A 19,058-nucleotide genomic window follows, 5' to 3' on the forward strand; every position below is an offset into this window, starting at 1 on the left:
TAATCTAACCTCAACCATCACAACTAAACACCTAACCAAAGCCAATTCTAACCCTAACCCTAAAACCAGGACCTCACAAAGATATAAATAGTACACACACACACACACACACACACACACACACACTTTGCCCCTTTTCTTCCTGTAATTTGGTAACAGGCAAACATCTCCTTCAAGACGATGTCCTTAAACAACACCACCAATAAGCAATGTAGGAAAACTGTGCGTGTTCATGCTTAACAAAGCAAAAGGAAATCAGGCAAATGTCATTAGGTGGTACAGTGGCTTATTATAGCATTCAGAGCCCAAATTTAAGGGGAAGAAAATTACTTTTTGCCCATCAATCTACACTCGGTTACCCACAACATGACAGAGGATCAAAGACATGAGTTTTATATATTCAAAGTTTGCCTCTTTGAACGTCAGAAACACACCACACTTTGTAGAAGCTGTTTTGGCAGAAGTTACATATTTTAGTCTTTTTTTGATAGACTATCTACAGAGCCTGTGTAGGGTCATGGTGGGGAAGTATTTTGAGATAGAGCTTTTGCGTTCCCTCGCAATACTTTTGTGTTCCCTTGTAATTCATCTGCATTTTCTCATAATACTTTTGCGTTTCCCCCACAATTCAAAGAGTCAAGTCAAAGAGATCTGCTACTACAGGTCATTATCATGCTTGGCTCATGTCAATACAAACAAATAAGATCAGATTACTAATAACTAATGATTACAACGTAAAAGTACAAAGCAGGCCTGTGTACATATATGATTTCTGATTTTATCTCCCACAGCAACTCCATGTTCTTGTTTATTCCATGACACACGATTGATACGATGACTTATTTGATCATTTGTGTGTGTCTGATAATAGATATGTTTTAAAGATGGAAAAACTGCATTCACTTTACCGTAAAGGCGGCAAAAGCAAAAACAAAACGGCGCAACGACTGGATTTAAAAGATCTATCTGACGATGGCGTGTCACAGTAATATCATTGTGACCCAGAAGCAACTTTTCAGTTTTCACTTGTTCATTTCAGATTGAGTCATCTCTCACGTCTATCTATCAACATCACACACACACACACACACCGATATCAGGAATATGATGCAGAAAAAGTCACACTGTGGTCTATGTTTCCCTTTAGTGATATGAACTTTTCAAATTACATGAGCCATAATCTTTTGAAAATGGGCCCTCAATCAAAATCTCAATCTCAATCAATATTTGTGTCCTTGGTTGTGTTTTTTCCGTTACTTATTATTTAGCACTGACCTTCATTAACTACCATGTATTACATATTATACAGTGGAAAGACTCATTCATGGATGTGAACTACACTTGACTACACTATACCTCATAATTTCGTGATGACCATTTTTTATCCACTAATACTTGATTTAAAAAAAGTGCAAGTTTTAGTGATTTACTGCACAAACCTTGCAAAAAGTGAAGATTTGTATTCTTGCCAAAATGAAGGATACTCAATAATGTACTTCAGATATGAGATATCAGTTTCACTAACAGATATAGGCCCCTAGTTTTATGTTTCTTTACGGCAATAAATGTGACGCCTGTCAGTGCTGGTGAAGCAGTTTTATATTATGTGTAATTTGGTATGTTGTTTATGTTAATATTTTATTTAGATTATTTTTCTTATTGCCCATTACACAAAGGCTATGTGTGTTTGTGTGTGTGTGTAGGATAAACACTTTGCAGAGTGTCCACAGAGAGCGGTTTGGTGACCCTGCTGAGTCTGAGGTCAGTCCAGCAGCACACACACACACACACACACACACACACACACACACACACACACACACACACACACACACACACACACACACACACACACACACACACACACACACACACACACAGACTGGTGCTGCTATCCTTTTAAGGACCCTGCCTTGACTTCCATTCATTTGGACAGTCTAAACAAAGCCTTATCCCTTACCTTAATTGTAACCAGGTTATCCCTAACACTAACACTAACCGTAACGTAACCACCATTCAATTCTTAGCTCTAAACTTAACCACTACCTCAGAAATGAGGAATAAGCCTCGTTTGGACCAGGTTTTGGTCTCCATGAGGTTTACTGGTCCTGACAAGGTCAGTGTTTATGTCAGAAAAGGTCCGAAAGAGATAACAAATACAAGTACACACTCACACACACACACACACACCCTGGACAGCACTGGCTGTGGTGACCCTCTGAGGGACAGAGGAATGTTGAGTGTCAAGTCAGTTGCTGTAGTTACGGCCTTGAGAAAGGGATCCTGGGAAGATAGTTTTGGACTCCAAACATCCTGTGTGTCACCCCTGTGTGTGTGTGTGTGTGTGTGGGTGAGAGTTTGCATGGTTGCATCTGTCGCAGTGTCACTTTTTCTTTGTTTGCGAGCTACTTTCATCAACTGTTCCAAGTCGAATGTGTGTCAGGTGGTTTGTCGTGGTTATGAAAGTTAGTGTGTTTGTTGCAGTTTTCATGCAAAAAAACATACTTTCTTAACATTTGGTGCGAAATTGGCCAAGAAAGAACTTCTTGGAGCTAATCTAATGAATGGGGTTACATACAAGTTGTTTCTCTTCCTTAAACGTTGTGAGATCTGTGGTCTTTTTTAAAGTTCCTGAATTTATTATTATGTAATAATAATATTTGCATGCTTTAGCATGTTTTCAACCATATTTTGCTGATGTATTTGATGGTAATGTATTGTAGTTTTAGTATGTTGATCATATTGTTATTGTGCTGATCATGTTGTGCATGAACTCTTTGCACTTGAACTACGTTAAACTGCATCGTCCCTAATTCAAATTCTGCTCTATTATATATATATATATAGTTTTAAGTTTGGTACATTCTGAGTAAAATTTAGCTTTCAAAGAAGACCAGGGTTATTTGATCAAAAAAGTAATTGGACATGACTCACAAGACTCAGACACATCATCCTGCTGCTATAAATACTCTCACATTCACTCTACTTTCCCTAATTCTTGCTTAAAAAAAACAACAGTGTCTAGCTCTGTAATTGCATTTCAAAGTAAATAAAACTGTGACCCGTTCATGTCTTCAGCGGGGACAAACAAACGACCCGGCTAGAACTTCCACACTGCTGTGTTTGTAATCTTTGCATCATAATCGTTGACACGATGTATGCAATCTGGTCAAATTTAACTTTTACACAACCGCTTGTGTTGCAGCAGGAGGGTTTTTATGACACGCCTGGATTGAGGGGGTCTGCTGTGCCCACATTCCCCATATGTGTTGAAAAAAGATGAGAAAAAAAAAGGGTTTCTTTTGTAACGTGTTTATACAATAGCTACAGCTGCAGCCAACACTATGGTGATCTGGAGCAGCTGGCATTGTTTTCACCCCTCTACACTTGTGCCAGACTCCACCACCTGTTGCTTGTCTAACACAGATGAACACTCCTGAGGTCTGCAGAAATAGATCCTCTGATCCCAGAACACCCCCAGTTTCCTCTATAACGGGGTAACTAAACTTCTCTTCCTGTGCGCAGCAGTTAGTCAGTCCTACAGTCGAGTTAGTGGTGATCATTACTTGTAAACATCAAAACCAGCAGACTGAAAACCCTTAGTTTCCCAAAATCCTTAGTTTAAGTTGCTACATTTACTTACAAACAATCAGTTATTAAGTTGCTCATGCAGGGTTTCCTTTTATCTCAAAAGAAGATGTACTGATTCTACATGAGTCTTTACATTTTTCATGGTCAAGCTACACCTACACTAGAAGAATTTGCTCAGAAAACCCAGAGTAGATCAACTAGAGCAGAGGTGATCCTTTTAGAAAAAGTAATTTTTGGTCTCCTTTCATGCATTTCAATCCTGGAATTCAATACCAAGCGCAACACGTGAACTACAGACTCTCACATTCCACTTTCTTCTCTTAAAAACTCACTGAGGTTCAGTTGTTGCACCTGCTTTTAGCCTTTTTCACTTCATACACGCGACTGTTATGAACGGTTTAATATTACTTGTTGTTGATGTGTCCCTTGGTTCTTAATTGACTTACCTGGTTAAATACAGGTCAATTAAAATCTCACCTCATTTACTCAACCCGTTTAAAGCATGGCTATCGAAAAAGCAACAACCTTGTTTAAATTCATATTGTCAATGGGGGCTTATTGTTAGGGCACCACTTGTAATTTGTGTAACTGAGAATATTTAAGTAATAATGTGAACATAATACATTAATTCAAATAACGGGAAACATGTATGCAGTTTTGAAATAACAACAGGTTTGAGTGATTAGTATTATTATACTAATAATATAATATAATTGTATATTTTAGTGTGACAATACCCGACAACAATGGCACAACCCTGGCTCTCTTAACCCTTTAATACCTAACCTACAAATTGTCCATTGTTTTGTTTTTTTGCTTATTTTAACCATAAAAGGGGCAGAAAAATATCCTGTAAGAGTGCTTTTGCCCATTTTTTCCAGAATAACTTCCAATATGTGGCCGTTATTTACAGCTAACTGCATGTGAAAATAGTATATTAACAATTTAAAATGAGGAAAAACAAAGTTATACAGATATTGCATGTTATATTTGTAATTTTGAACAGTATAAAATGAGTCTTTATCTCAAAAACATGCCAAAAAATGCAAACTATGCACAGGCATTTTTGCAACACTCTCCTCTCTGGCGCCAAAGACGCTGATTCTGTGGCTTCCTGAAACAGCGCGAGTGACATTACCTTAATAACCACATGTTGGCTTTAATGTGCAGAAACAGTAGGGATTTTTCTGATGGCACAAACTGTCGTGGAAGTGCAACTGCAATGCAAAGTGCACTCGCGCAAACGGTGTTAAAGGGTTAAAACCTGGAGTGGATCCCTGATTGGTGTTACTGGTTAAAAAATATGTGTTTGTTCTTTTTCTTTTTGTCAACAACAATATCTGCTATATAAGACCAACTTTCAGTAGCAACATTTAACAACAACAAAGCTGTTGTTGCCCTGAGATGTTTGCAAAGTACTGTACTGTAATATACATAAATTAGCACTAAATAAACTAGGAGCCACCACCTCAAGTTTATGTTTCTGGTTGTGATTTAAGTGATTTTTTTTTTTTTAACATTTTGAAATTTTGCAACCGCTGAGAAAAACTGACAGTCACCTTCTGTTCACACTCATCTCTGGTAAAATGTGCAAAAGCAGAGATCACTATAAGTGATCACATTCACAATCAGCTTTATCTGTGGCATCACGGAGGATGTGGACAACACACACACACACACACACACACACACACACACACACACACACTCGCAGGCATGCACGTACGCGCACCGCACAAACCCACATGCAGAGCACTAGTTGTAGGGTTACCAACACCGATAGAGATGAGCGTGTTCTTGGAAACCTGTCACAAGCTGCCAGAGACGTAGCTGTCAGTAATGAATAAATGTGTCAGTTCACTGCGCGGCTGTCCTTCCTTGCATACTTCTCAGAAAGACTGATATACTGTATGTGAAGAAGTTGACACAGCCCACTCAAGATTCACAGAACTCAGTGCAATTCCTCGTAGACGAAATAACTGCGGCTTTTACACCCCGAGAAGAGACCAATTAGCAAAACTGACAGAGGGAGAAAGTCCTCACATCTTTGACGGTAGAATCACATAGAATAAAAATCGGATTTACCATTTATTACTGCATTATTAACACAGAACAATACTGACGACCCGTTTGAAGTGAAGCTGTAAAAATAAATTTAAATGCCGAAGAAAAATCATATAGCGGAGGAGAAGAAACAGAAGGAAGTTATATAAATAAATATATAGTTCTACTAGTAATTATTACATATAGAAACACATTACACTGTACATGGTTAATATTATGGCCCTTAATCCGAGGAATTAACGACAATATAGCAGAGAGGGCGTTCAACATAAAAATATGAGTCATGTATAAAATAATAACCAAGTCTGGAACATTCTTTTTGGTTAATAATAATAATAATAATAATAAAAAATTCCATGGACCTGATGGTGGACAGCTGTCACAGGATCTATTTTCTACTGAAAATGTGATTATTATGGGGATTGAAAAAAATAAAAGTAAAAATGTTCCAATGAAAACTGACATGTAGTAACTTTTTAAGAGATTTGGAAATAAAATGCGTGTTTTAAGCACCGTGTACAACAGTGTGTTCCCTCCAGTGTATCCATGTGAGTGAAGATAGCTTTATCCATGTATGATTAAAGTTAAAGAAAATAATTCTTATTAATCTATATGCATTGATATTTTACATTTTACATTCTACATTATTATGTATTAAAGATAATATATCCCAGGTTAGTCAAGCCTGGACAAACAAAGGTGGAGGTGCAATATCATAGAAGCCGACCAGTTAATACTGAGAAACAGAAAATAGATTGTGTGATTTTTGCGTAGTGGCGTCAACAACCTGCATGTGTACAGTTGAGTTTCCAAGTATTTAAAACTTCCTTCCTTTTCTCTTTTTTTCCTCTCTTTCTTGAAATCATTTTGTTTGAAATGTTTTAATGTTTAATGCATTAAGAGTTTTTGTCTGTCAATAAATCAGTGCTGCATCATTTTGGAAATGCAAGTACACATTTTTAACTATATACTTTTAATCATGTAATTCTTATGACCGTGTGTGTGTGTGTGTTTAAGTGTGCAGAGGATGTTGACATACATGTGCAACTCTGCTGGCATGTGTCGGTTATGGGTGTGTGTGTGTGTGTGTGCGATGGTCAGTTAAGGGTGCGTTTGTGTGTCCAGTATCTGCACATGTGGAAAAGACCAGTCATTGTGTTTTTCTTCAGCATGAAAAAGTCAGAACTCCTTTGCCTTTATTGCGATTCGTCTTTCTCCTTGATACAATTTATGCTAAAATGACATTATGAACAGAAAATGTTTGATTCAATGAAAACATTTAATAATCATCAAAAAGTATAAGAAAAATCATGTAATATTTCTGGACACATCACTCTCTCTCGCTCTGTAAATTATAGAGTCACAGAATCTAATCATGAAAACAATCATTAGCTGCAGCTCTGGGCCGCTGTGACCGTAATAACCCATTTCTGAAACAGAGACAAGCCCATAAAATGGGAAAGAAAAACTTTCTCTTGCCCTTCCTTTTCCTGCGCCACACCATTGTGTCCAAATAACCCTGATTGTGCAGTTTTGCCCCTCATGACTACAGTTCCTGGTACCACTGAGCCAGAACCAGGTTTACACAGGGAAGGCCATCTTGTCAGATCTTATCAAGATAACATTTTCCACACAAGTCTCAAAGCCAAGTGGGACTCACCGGGGCCAGAGCAAACTGTAAATGTTTAGAAAAACAGGATCAAACGGCACAGTTTGCGCAGTGAGAAGCTCAAATCCATCTGACAAATCATTTTGGTCATTCCTTTTTTTTAACGGGGGAAACTGAGAGGCTGAGATAATGAGTAAATTCTAGCCGTTTGGCCCCGTAATGGAAACCAGGCTTACGACTTGCACAGAGAGAATCGAGGGAGTTGGGGTTCAGCGGGGTTGGAGATGTGCCTCAAATGCAGCTGAATGGAAGCGAGAGGAGTGAAAAGTAAGAGGATAAACACATGTACACACATTAGAATAACACATGCTGTACATGTAATACCTTTTCCACAGTTATAGTACAGTAATATGAAAACCGGTAAGGACAAAAACACCAATGAGGGCTGCAACTAACAATTATTGACATTATCAGTTGATTCTGCCACTGCCTCTTCTGTGTCATGTAAATTTCATCATCTGCCTATTTCCATTGTGGTCCATTAAGTCCACACAGGCTGTACACTGACTGCGCATGCTTTCTGGATCACAACACTTTAAAATCCAGTTGGTCGCAATCTCTGAATTTGGTCAAAAGAGACAATAAAGAAAAGGGTAACCATGGAAAACTGCTAGAGTTTATACGAAAGAAGTCCACCAGTACCAGCACTTAATAGAACATAAAAAATAGGGCGAACCTCTGGTGAGAAATCACCACCACTGATACAAACAGAACCAAGGGCATGTACATGTGTTTGGAAATACACATTCATGAACTGAAGATCAGATAAGTCCATTATGACATTGACAGGACAAATTTCGCCCACCTCCACCGCCCCAGTCTTAGTAATTAATGTGAAAGAGTAGAGGTGTGTTTCCACTGCAGGAACGACTACCCAGAACTTTACCAGGAGCTATGTATGTTTCCACCATTAGGTAGTGTGTAATGTAGTAATTTGGGACAGTACACGATCCTTCAAGGTTTAGCTTCCAGCAGCAAATGTCTAAATTGGTCAGAGCACTTAAGTAAGAGAGTCAAAACTAAACAGCAAACACAGCTCAGAAATCGCCAAAGTCACAAAACAACTTGCAAATAGAGTCAGCAGTGGAACCACAACTCCCATGTAACCTCAAGTTAAAGTCACTGCTTTCTCTAAGGACTCTGGTTTGGGGTTTGAGTGACTTGACATGAACCTCAGTTTGCTGTTAGAAAAGACTTATGATGTCTTATGATGAAATAAAGTGGCTGTTGCCGAAACATACTGTAGTGCCAACACTGACTTGTCTGACCCTGAAGGAAAGGGAAATATCAGCTTTGTGTAGCAGGGTAACAAATAGCGCAAACAAATTAGGGCAAGGTCATTTTGTATGGGAAAGGTTTAAGGGACATCTACGAGATGCATTAAAGGAATCCCGTAAATCTTCAGATCTCCACTAACTAAACGTGTGAACACGTTTACACACATGCTGCTGCTGCTGCCCCCTTGTGGTGAGAGTGCACCTAATTTTTTGAATATTGTTATTGCAAATACTGTGGTACTATTCTTAGCTTACATCGCCCATTCCTATCCCTGCTCACTCCATCACATACAGTACTTGTAATAGGTGATGTAACAGAGTTTGCAGGTGTGTGTGTGTGTGTGTGTTTGTCTAGGTGTGCACAGGCCACTAATGAATAAGGAACACACAGTCCAAGTTAAAAACTGCTGGGTGACGATGTTGCACAGCTTTGGTTTGGGGGCTTTCCACATCCAACCTAGCAAGGTCATGTGGACTGGCACTGTGGTCATAGGTCACACACACGCAAGCACACATGTACCTACGCACGCACACAATGGTTTCCATGACTTCAGAGGACATTGCATTGACTTACCGTGAACAGTTTTTCCAGGATCTCCCACCCTACCTTTAACCCAACCGTAACTTTACCTTAAAATGTAGTAATTCATGCTATGGGGACTTGATTTTGTTTCCCCCAATAAGGAAGACAGGTCCCCATAATGTGACTGTGTAAACAGATTTAGGTCTCTACAACATAAGGAATGCCAGGTATACACACACACACACACATACAGAATGTATAGAGAGAGACAGATTCAACAAATGTGAAAACACACATTCCAGAATATTGATCTACACCCACAGCATATAGCCAGACACACACACACACACATGAAAACACACGCACACAACATGACAACTCCTGCAGAAAAGACACACAACTGGAAAGAGGTAGAACAAGAGATCTGACAAACATCTTGACCACATGACTCTAACCACTCGACTTCCTTTCGATGTTTCTCTTGATTTTTTTCATCACTCGTACAAACACACACACACACACACCCCTCATTTGCAACACAACAGACATTTTCCACTCTCAGACAGAACAACATTTTCTTGAGACCAAACCAAAACAAATAAAATTAAAGCAACAAATGAAGTGAAATAGTACATTTCTTCTTAATAATGGCAAGTATTTTGCCCCAAATTTAATCCATACATTATACATATATATATATATATGTTATTGTGCTTGTTAGCCCTGACACTTTCTTCCCAGCAACAGCACCCTGCAAAGGAAGCTCATTTCTGCAATTTAAACCTGCAGCTGCATGTGTGTGCTTGTCAGTTTCCTACTCCTTACTCATAAACAAGACCCAAGACATTTAAACAGGCTCACGTGGAGCAGCAGCAACATGAACTTGATTTTTTTTTTTTTTTTTAAAGGAGGCCACTCTGGCAGAATTCATTATCATGGGCTCAGACTTGACAGCACTGTCTCTTTATCTCCACATCCTTTCACAATCCATTTAAGATGGGGGAGAGAGAAAAAACAACATCATTCACCAAATTCTATATCCTCCACTGCTCAGGCAAAGCAGAAACTGAGAGAAGACGATGTGACTTGTAGCTGAGAGCACAGACACAGCACGTCTGATGACACAAAGAGGGAAACCACGAGGTCCACAAGCTCTTTCTAGTTTGACGCAAATCAGACGCTCATGAACCTTCAAGCATCCTCACTAGAAAAAACAGCAGAGCCACTGACCCACTACACAAACAGCCTTAGCTTGTGCACAACATATCACACAGTAATCATTTTAAACATGTTATTTAAATGAGAATGAGCATAATTGTGTAAAAAGGACCATTCCCTATCGTATTGCAATTTCAGTTTAAAAAAATAATCTTAATGAGATATTTATAGAAAATCGTTCAACCCTATTGTAGACCCATATGCAAAGGCAGGATGTACACTGGAAAGTTTGCCATATTGAGGTGCGACTACTAACCACTTAACCACCATGTTGCCTCTGATAAAAGTCACAGAAACAAATTAGGTGCATTTTACGAGAGCTTAAACTCGATTGATTCCACCAAATTGGGTATACATACAATTCGGGATTAGACAGCAGATTGTACTACAACAGTTATATTTGGAGTCTTGCTTTGAAACCGAGTTCATTTCTCCTTAATATAGACAAAGAAAGACAAAGGAAAGGAAAAAATAAAACTGTGGTCATAGAGCAGCTAACAGCAGTTCAGGCGGTGTGGTTTATGTAAACATATTCATCACCAAGACGGATCTGGGCTATAAATTTGTGGATTTTGCCCCCAGCACGAGCTTTTCAAAAACAAATCTGAACATGAATCATATCATATGTCGTGCATTTTATGACTGGCCACAACACAGACAAGCAAAACCAGAAACCAGTGGTATTAAAGTAAAAAGGGTTAAGAGTATCTTTGCTTCGTTCTACCTCTTGTACCTTTTGAGAAAATACACATTTTATCTAGTGACTGTAGACAACATGTGAGAGGTTGTGGTTCTTCGCAAGCCTTTTCAAGTGTTTTTCTCTTGAAATGTGTGGGTTTCTAACAATGTTGAATCACTCTATGACTCACTGTTTTTCCTAACAAGAGTCAGTACTGCTGACGATGATTTAAGACCGGTTTTCTTCTGAATCCCTCAAACCCAGTTTTATGTAAGCGTGGTGTACAGGGACTTAAAGGTGCAAAGTGTTAAAATGAGTATCAGCATGTTAGACCAAAAACCACAACAGATGTATACAGGCTCCGGCAATTCAGACAGTATTCAAATGTGACAGTTGGACCAGCTAGCAACACAGGAGCTTGGTCACTCTATGGTCAAGACATCACTCACTCGCTCATTGTCTACCGCTTTATCCCCAAAAGGTGTGGTGCACCCTGGCAATTGCAGAGCAAACATATAGAGACAAACAACCATTCACTCTCACATTCACACCTACGGTCAATTTAGCGTGTCCAGTTAACCCCCCTGTATGTTTTTGGACTGTGGGAGGAAACCAGAGAAAACCAACGCACACATGCAAACTCAATGCAGAAAGGCCTTGAACCTGAGTCATTTGTAAACTGCACTAAATAGTTAAAGGGGTCATATTATACCTTATTTCTCCAAGTTAACCTAGTTCCCTGTTGTCCTAATGAACATGTCTGTGACATGCTTTGGTCAAAAAACTATTAGGATGAAGCACCACAGCAGTTCAATCACCCTGCCAAAACAGCCCTGTTCAGAACGCTCTGTTTAGTAGTATCTCTTTAGGTCCACCTTTAAAAAAGAAAAAAGAAAAAGTAAAACGAACTTAAGGGACAGGAAATGACATCAGCCACAGAGGCTACTGGGAGCTAACAGCACTTAGCATTTGGAAAAGTGATCATTTTGCAGGCTCTAGCAGGCACATTGCCGTCATGTATAACATGTATCAGATAAATCCTCTGAGGCTAGAAGTTTGTGTAGAACTCTGTGCTGCACTGTGGAGCCAAGAATAGAACTTTTTTCAGACTTCTGGTTTTCTGATACCGTTTCCCTCGCCAGCACTCTCGCGTGTTTCACGGACAAAGCGGAGCTCCGCGAGACAACAATTCCAGGAATTCAGCGCATTGTGACGTCCCAATGAGCGCGGAAGTCAACAATCGCGTGTTTCATCTCCTGTACTTAGACTGAGGAGGACCACAAAAACATTAGTGAGACTTTTTTCATACTCCAGAGTCCCAAATATATGGATTTAAATGATTAAATTGATTGATTTTGGGGCCCACGGTTGGTGTAGTGGTTAGCACTCTTGCCTTTGCAGCAAGAAGACCCGGGTTCCTGGGTTCGAGCCCCGTTTGGAACAACTTCGTAACAAGGGCCTTTCTGCAAGGAGTTTGCATGTTCTCCCCGTGTGTGCGTGGGTTTACTCCGGGTTCTCCGGCTTCCTCCCACAGTCCAAAAACATGCGATATGGGGATTAGGTGAATTGGTCACTCTAAATTGACCGTAGGTGTGAGAGTGTGAGTGAATGGTTGTTTGTCTCTATGTGGCCCTGCGATGGACTGGCGAACTGTCCAGGGCGTACCCTGCCTATCGCCCAATGTCTGCTGAGATAGGCACAGCACCCCCCGCGACCCTCTGGTGGAGGAAAAAGCAGTAGATAATGGATGGATGGATGGATGATTGATTTTGCATAATATGTCCCCTTTAAAATATGCAACAGAATGCTTAACAAAACCTTATTTTACCAGTACCTATTTTGTTTAAGCCATGTTATGGCTATATTGTTTCAAACCGTCTCATATTTCATGCTTTATTTACACAACATAATTGCATTTGGCTGCTTCTTTTGTCTTTGGGGCAAAAAAAGGCACCAAAAGCAAAATTTTTAACTGTAAAATTGTTGCAACTAACAACAACTTGCAAATTCTGAAAATGGATACTGGATACTGTTCATCGAATCTCGGGCGGACAATGAAACGAAGATTTTGAACATTTTCTTAAATGCTTACGTCCCATAATCTGCCCTGGGCACATAACCACCCCACTAGTTATGCACAGAAGCAAACCCTGATGTTATTATTTGAAACTAAACTCTGTGAGAAGATAAGAGAGCTGATGATTGGGAGACATGCTCAGACAGATCAGAAACTAAAAAAACAGAAATCAGCAGTAATCCCGTCTAATAAACCACAGACAAACAACAATCTACTCTCACGCTTTGTCATTTATTAAAATTGTACTTTTTTATTGTGTCTGCTTAAAACACATGGACTGGTTAAATGATTTTCACATTATATACACATATGGTGAGCATACATTCATTCATTTTATGAGTACACAAGCACGCAAATGCACCCACACGCACACACACACACACACACATCTGTATTCATTACATGACTCAGTCAGTCACTTCAAGAAATAATTTCTAGGCTTCCTGAAACTAGATCCCTGAAAAGATGAAAAGCTTTGATATTGTGGGTGAGATCGAAAGACGTTTGTGACATAAAATGAAACAAAATCTCATCTCGGCTCGAAACACGGGGTGCAAACAGAGGCTGACGCGCTGAGTGAAATGTGCTTGTGGATGTTGTCCAGGCCTTGGATGGCAACTAAACTGACTGAGAAAGGGAAAAAAAAAATAAAGATAGCTGATCTTCAATTCTTAGCAATGTCAGTGTTGTGTCTTTATCTGTTGTACACTGAGAAACCCTTTGAAGATGCTGCTTTGACCTTTCACCTCGCTAACGAAACCAGAGGAAACCGTAATCATAGATCTAATCAATTGTGCCACACTGATTATTCCTAGTCATATTTCTTTGTAATATGGCACATTTTTTTTCTTGTGCTCATTTCCTGTTTGTTTGGGGTTTGCCTCAGCTCGTCAGAACTTTCAATCCTGCTACGTCTTCATAAAAACATCACTTTAACAGTCACAATTAACTCTTATTTTTTGGAGATCCACTCACTGTGCCCCTAAACTTTGCAGGACAGCGTCTCACAGCACTGCACGATGTCTTTTTGTCCCCCCCACCATTTTCTCTAATGTGCATGCTTGACTCCTCACACGAGATCTCATGACATAAAACCATGCAATGTTTCCAGATGGGGGCAGCTGCACATGTGCGTGCACACCCAGTCCCCTAAGATCCCCCCCAAACCACTAATCAGAGCGGCTCAGTCGACTGTTGGTCTTGCTGGCCAGCCGTCACCATCTATAAGGTCACTGAAAGCAGAGTTCAGTCTCTTCAGGGTGTGTGCGAGTGTGTATTCTGGCACAAATAGAGGTCAATGAGAAAAGTGTGTGTGTGTGTGAGTGCGGCTGCGAGTCTGCATGTGTGCTCGCAGTGTTTTAAATTTAGCAGCCCACAACTCCTCAGCCAGCTGCAGCCCTAACTATGTGTGCGTGAAGCAATTCAGTTGATGACAGAGCCAGAATAGTGCGTGCGTTTGTGCGAGTACACATGTGCATGCGTTTTTGTTCAGAATGGGAATGCATTGGCAGGATCCTCTTGGCTGATTGCAGTGTTGCTCAAGTTAGCCCAATTGCATTGCTTGCTTAAAGTTTTCTCCCTCTCGTTTCTGTTTGTATGTGCGTGGATTTGTTACCTCTTTTGGAACTTTTCTGACATAAACACTGACCTTGGCAGAACCGGTATTCCTCATTGAGCTCTGGTTCCTAATGAGGTAGAACCTCATTTCTGAGGAACTGGTGAAGTTTAGGACTAAGATTTGAATTGTGGTGAAGTTAAGTTATGGTTCCGGTTAGGCTGTAACTTATTATGGTACAGGTTGTCCAAATGAACTGAACTTCAGTTTCCTCAGAAAAATAGCTGTGCAAACCTGTGTGTGTGTGTGTGTGTGTGTGTAATCTTGGCAGGGCAGTGTTAAGGCCCTCAGAATGACCTTAAAAGGAAAAAGAGCTGTGGTCGAGCATGTACATATTTGAATATAGACAAGAACGAGTGTGTGCGTTCAGAGGAAGTCATTTAAACAAACAAGGTGGAAATATGTTTGGGTTGCTGACTGAACAGATTGTCCTTTTAGAGTATATATTTTATGGGTTTCACAACACCTCTGGGGGCTTTGTGCGCAAGTTTGTGTGTGTGTGAGAGCGTGCATGCCTGCATACTGCACCCATTGCATCAGCTGTAACATCAGTGATGTAATTGAGCACAGGAGATGAAGCTGCACTGAAGCCGATAATGTAAATCAAGTCGCCATTTCGTGAAATAAACCTTCAAGATTTTATACAACATTTTAAATACTTAAAAAGAGAAGTAACCAGGGTTTTATCTGTGAAAGATGCCTCTCTCAAGGGCAAGTCCCTACAAATGCGTGCTTTGTTCTGTAATTGGAGCGACCGTAAAAGCCAAGGGTAGTTTCACTTCTGTACAATCTTAAGTGTTTGGCAACATTCACACTGAAAATAGAATGTTTTTTTAAAACACCAGAGGGTGTATAAATGCTATAGGTAGGGCGTGAAGATGAAATAAGACTCAGGAAGTTCAGTTTTTTTAGTGAGTGATCCTTTGTTTCATCAGATGCCAGCACGCAGTCTGCAAGACAGAAGTGTACGACGCTCTTGTTTCATTGTAAGGTTAATAGAAGAGTTTACGATAAAAGTGATCAGCATAAAATAGTCCGAAATGTGCGTATAATTGACAGCGCTACGTCGGATGCTGGTCTGTGCTGTAGAGCAAAAGGTTTTAGATGCACTACTACAATTTAAAAGCTTTCAAACAACAAGGCTGTGAAGGCCTCACCACTATAGTGGTTTAAGAGAATAAAGATTTTTGAAAGCATAGTGACGATATAGTGAGTTGTGAGAAATTTTTTGATGCCTCGATTCTTCACGGAGACAGTCCACTTGCTGTATTTTCTTTGGCTTATTATTCATCAACCGCACAAACAGTTAGTTTAGTTCAATATGTCGATGTCCTGAGGAAATGAGGAAAAATAACAATACAGGGATATGTAACTTGTTGTATTGCAGAAGTGAATCTTGCAGTGTCAGCTGAAGTCAACAGAAGTCTCCACAATGTCCTCAGTGTTGTCCAAGACTTTGACCTTAAGTTCTTTATCTGGTCTCTGTGTCTAACGCTGGCCTTTGAGCATCACCATGAGCCCGGACTGACACTACTTGTGTTGCTTTTCTAATTGTATTTGTACAGTTTTCTTCAAGTCGCGACATTAACCTTACTCCGTTATGACTTTGTCTCTCCTGAGTTAGTGGTCTTGCAAGCACGAGCTCTGCTTTTCCCTTTCATGTGACGTTCAGTAGTCAAGGTTACAGACGAGGTTTGCATCTTGCCAGGAAAAATTGTGGTATTCAGTCGTTCCCACAGACTGCTGCAGTCTGATGGCGGACATGTTTCCTCAGACCTCCTGTAGACATCATCTTAATCATACCCCTCTCAACTCATCTCATCTATGTGTGTGTGTGTGTGTGTGTGTGTGTGTGTGTGTGTGTGTGTGTGTGTGTGTGTGTGTGTGTGTGTGTGTGTTTGTTCCTCCAGCCTTAATCTTTCCCACATGGTCTCATTTCATGCTGGTGTCTGCATTTGCCTACACTATGTATCATGTTGCTCATGAAGTTCTGTTTTCCCCTCACTGTTTGTATGTGCATTCTCTCACATAGTTTTATATACAGATATGATGAAATCAACATCTTCCTCTTTCTATCCGCTCATGTGAGGACCAATTTCTAGCCTTGGTTTGAACAAAAACATAGGAATGTATAAGCCTTCTTAGGAATATTCATTTGTAACCTTACAGTTTGCATTTTGAGTCAGAAGTCATTCTTGTATATACCACTTTTTTCTGGATCTATGCTGTGTCTTTCTGTCATTGCACGGTCTGTTTTTTCTTACCGACACTAAATGAGAAGTTTGCAACCTCAGTGGAAAATACTTTTCCAGCAACCATTCTCTTGTGTCCATCTGTTCTGTGTTACTTGTTGTACTTCAGTTTCTCATATGGCAACACGCAGCGTTAATTTGGCTCCTGTCACATACCACTAACTAAACCTCTGCACACATGTGCTCCAGTCAGCTGAACCAGAAACGTAATGAGGCCGATCAAGAGAGACACGGGGAAAAACGCTACAGCAGGAGTCATTATTAGTAAGACGCATCCGCAGTGAGGAAGATGTGTCATCAAAGACGAGGACAGACGGCGTGAGATCAGTCTGTCCTGTTTCAACTTGAGGTCGACTAAAACATCTTGAAAGTCAATTTTCTTTTAATGTTTCCAGGCCACATTGTTTTAGCTTTTTCAGACTGACATTTTAGACTCAAGCGATCCAAATTAAACCTGTCACAATATGTGTTTATTTACTCGAAACCATACACATTTTATAATATCTGCTTCTTGTGATTTCTGCTGCTAAGCCAGAATAGTCGAGGTGTGTGGGATTGGCTCTTTGCTGCTCAAACCATTGACAAATTACATGTCAAAAAAACAGCCCAGATCTTGAGGAAACTATGCAGAGGACGTCAACATGCTTGAAAAACAAATTAGGATAAAGCAGTAATCGATGGATGGATGGAAACCAAGTTGTAGGTCATAATTCTGATGCTGTAAAAAGTGGATTTCCCTGGTGTGGGCTCAATACAGTGTAATCTAATCTAATCTAATCTTTTTATAGCAACCTTGTGATCTTTATCAGCCAAAAGGTCAGATTTAAGATTAAACTGAAAGGGCAGGTCTTTCAGCAGCAGCACATATTGCATTATATTATTTAAACAAACTTGGCAATAAAATTTTTTATTGCCAAGCCACTTATTTATCAGTCAGTCGATCAAAAATAATGGTTGTCAGGCATTACATTAAATGAATGTATCCAAGAACAACCGTGATTTCCTTTTATAACATGCCGTAAAGACTATGTGCTCATACATACAGTACTAACTTGTATATATACTTACATGCATCCAAGACACAAACAGTTGTTATGATCACATATTTGGTTCATTATAGATATAGATCATTTTCTTGGTTTTGGTTTGGTGTCTGCGACGCTCCTACGACATGCTATGGGACGTTGACCAATGAGATAACAGAGTGCTCTGACACAGCGTGACATACAGACATAACGTTGGCAAAGAGGAAGAGGGATGCTGCTACTGCTTTTAGGTGGAATATTGACCACAAACAAACAAAAAATCCTTGAGCTTTGTCAACAGCAGACCTTCCTCTTTGACGTCTCCTCGAGGGACTACCATGACAAAGTAAAAAAAAATAAAATAAATATTGGCAAGAAATAGTGGCGGCACTTCTTGCCCCGCATCCCAGATGACCAATGAACTTGCCCAGTGTCATGAACGGAACGATGATTGGTTAGGGTCATACTTGCAGTGTTGCCAGTCCCCCGACCAAAATACACGGCAATAATCCATGCCACTGTGATTGATAATCTCACACGGTGAGCATTGTGAAAGAGAAAAAATATTGTGTAGTCTGATGCCGGCATTAGTCTCCAGGGGTTTGGCTGGAGAATGAATGTCCAAAATGAAAATGAAGCCAAACACACTGTAAAAAAATGAGGCATGAGGCAAAATAAAATAAAACTATGACCAGGCCACGTACTGAAATGAATTGTAGTTTAATTAGTGTCTTTATTGTCAATTAGCTTCATTGTTCTCAAGCTTTGGTGAAGGCTTTATGTAATGCAAATAACACATTACTAATTATTTAACATTTCACTGATGCATTCTAATTTTTAGCAATAACGCAGCCCGGCAAACTTCCAATCCCTTCAAAAGGTGTCTGGGTCATCAGGTTTCACTGATGAACAAAGAAATCTACTGAATCTTGCACAGACACAAATCACAAAGTGAGGATCCTACCAGCTGTTACATGCCTCAGTGCTGTGCAGTTCCCAGAAGAAGAGCAACACATGTTTGCAAGAACTGCACACACATAATACTGAAACACTATCATGTAAAAAGCA

At 39.9% G+C, this 19,058-nt stretch overlaps 1 protein-coding gene across 1 annotated transcript in view; it reads right to left on the reverse strand.

Moving 5' to 3' along the window:
- The window catches only part of sh2b3 (SH2B adaptor protein 3), a gene marked incomplete at its 3' end in the record, with an annotated part of 47,219 nt that overhangs the window by 11,319 nt on the left and 16,842 nt on the right, over window positions 1-19,058 (reverse strand). The gene's annotated exons all lie outside the window — the stretch shown is intronic.

This window comes from Microchirus variegatus, assembly GCF_963457635.1.
Source record: "Microchirus variegatus genome assembly, chromosome: 18".
NCBI lineage: Eukaryota > Metazoa > Chordata > Actinopteri > Pleuronectiformes > Soleidae > Microchirus > Microchirus variegatus.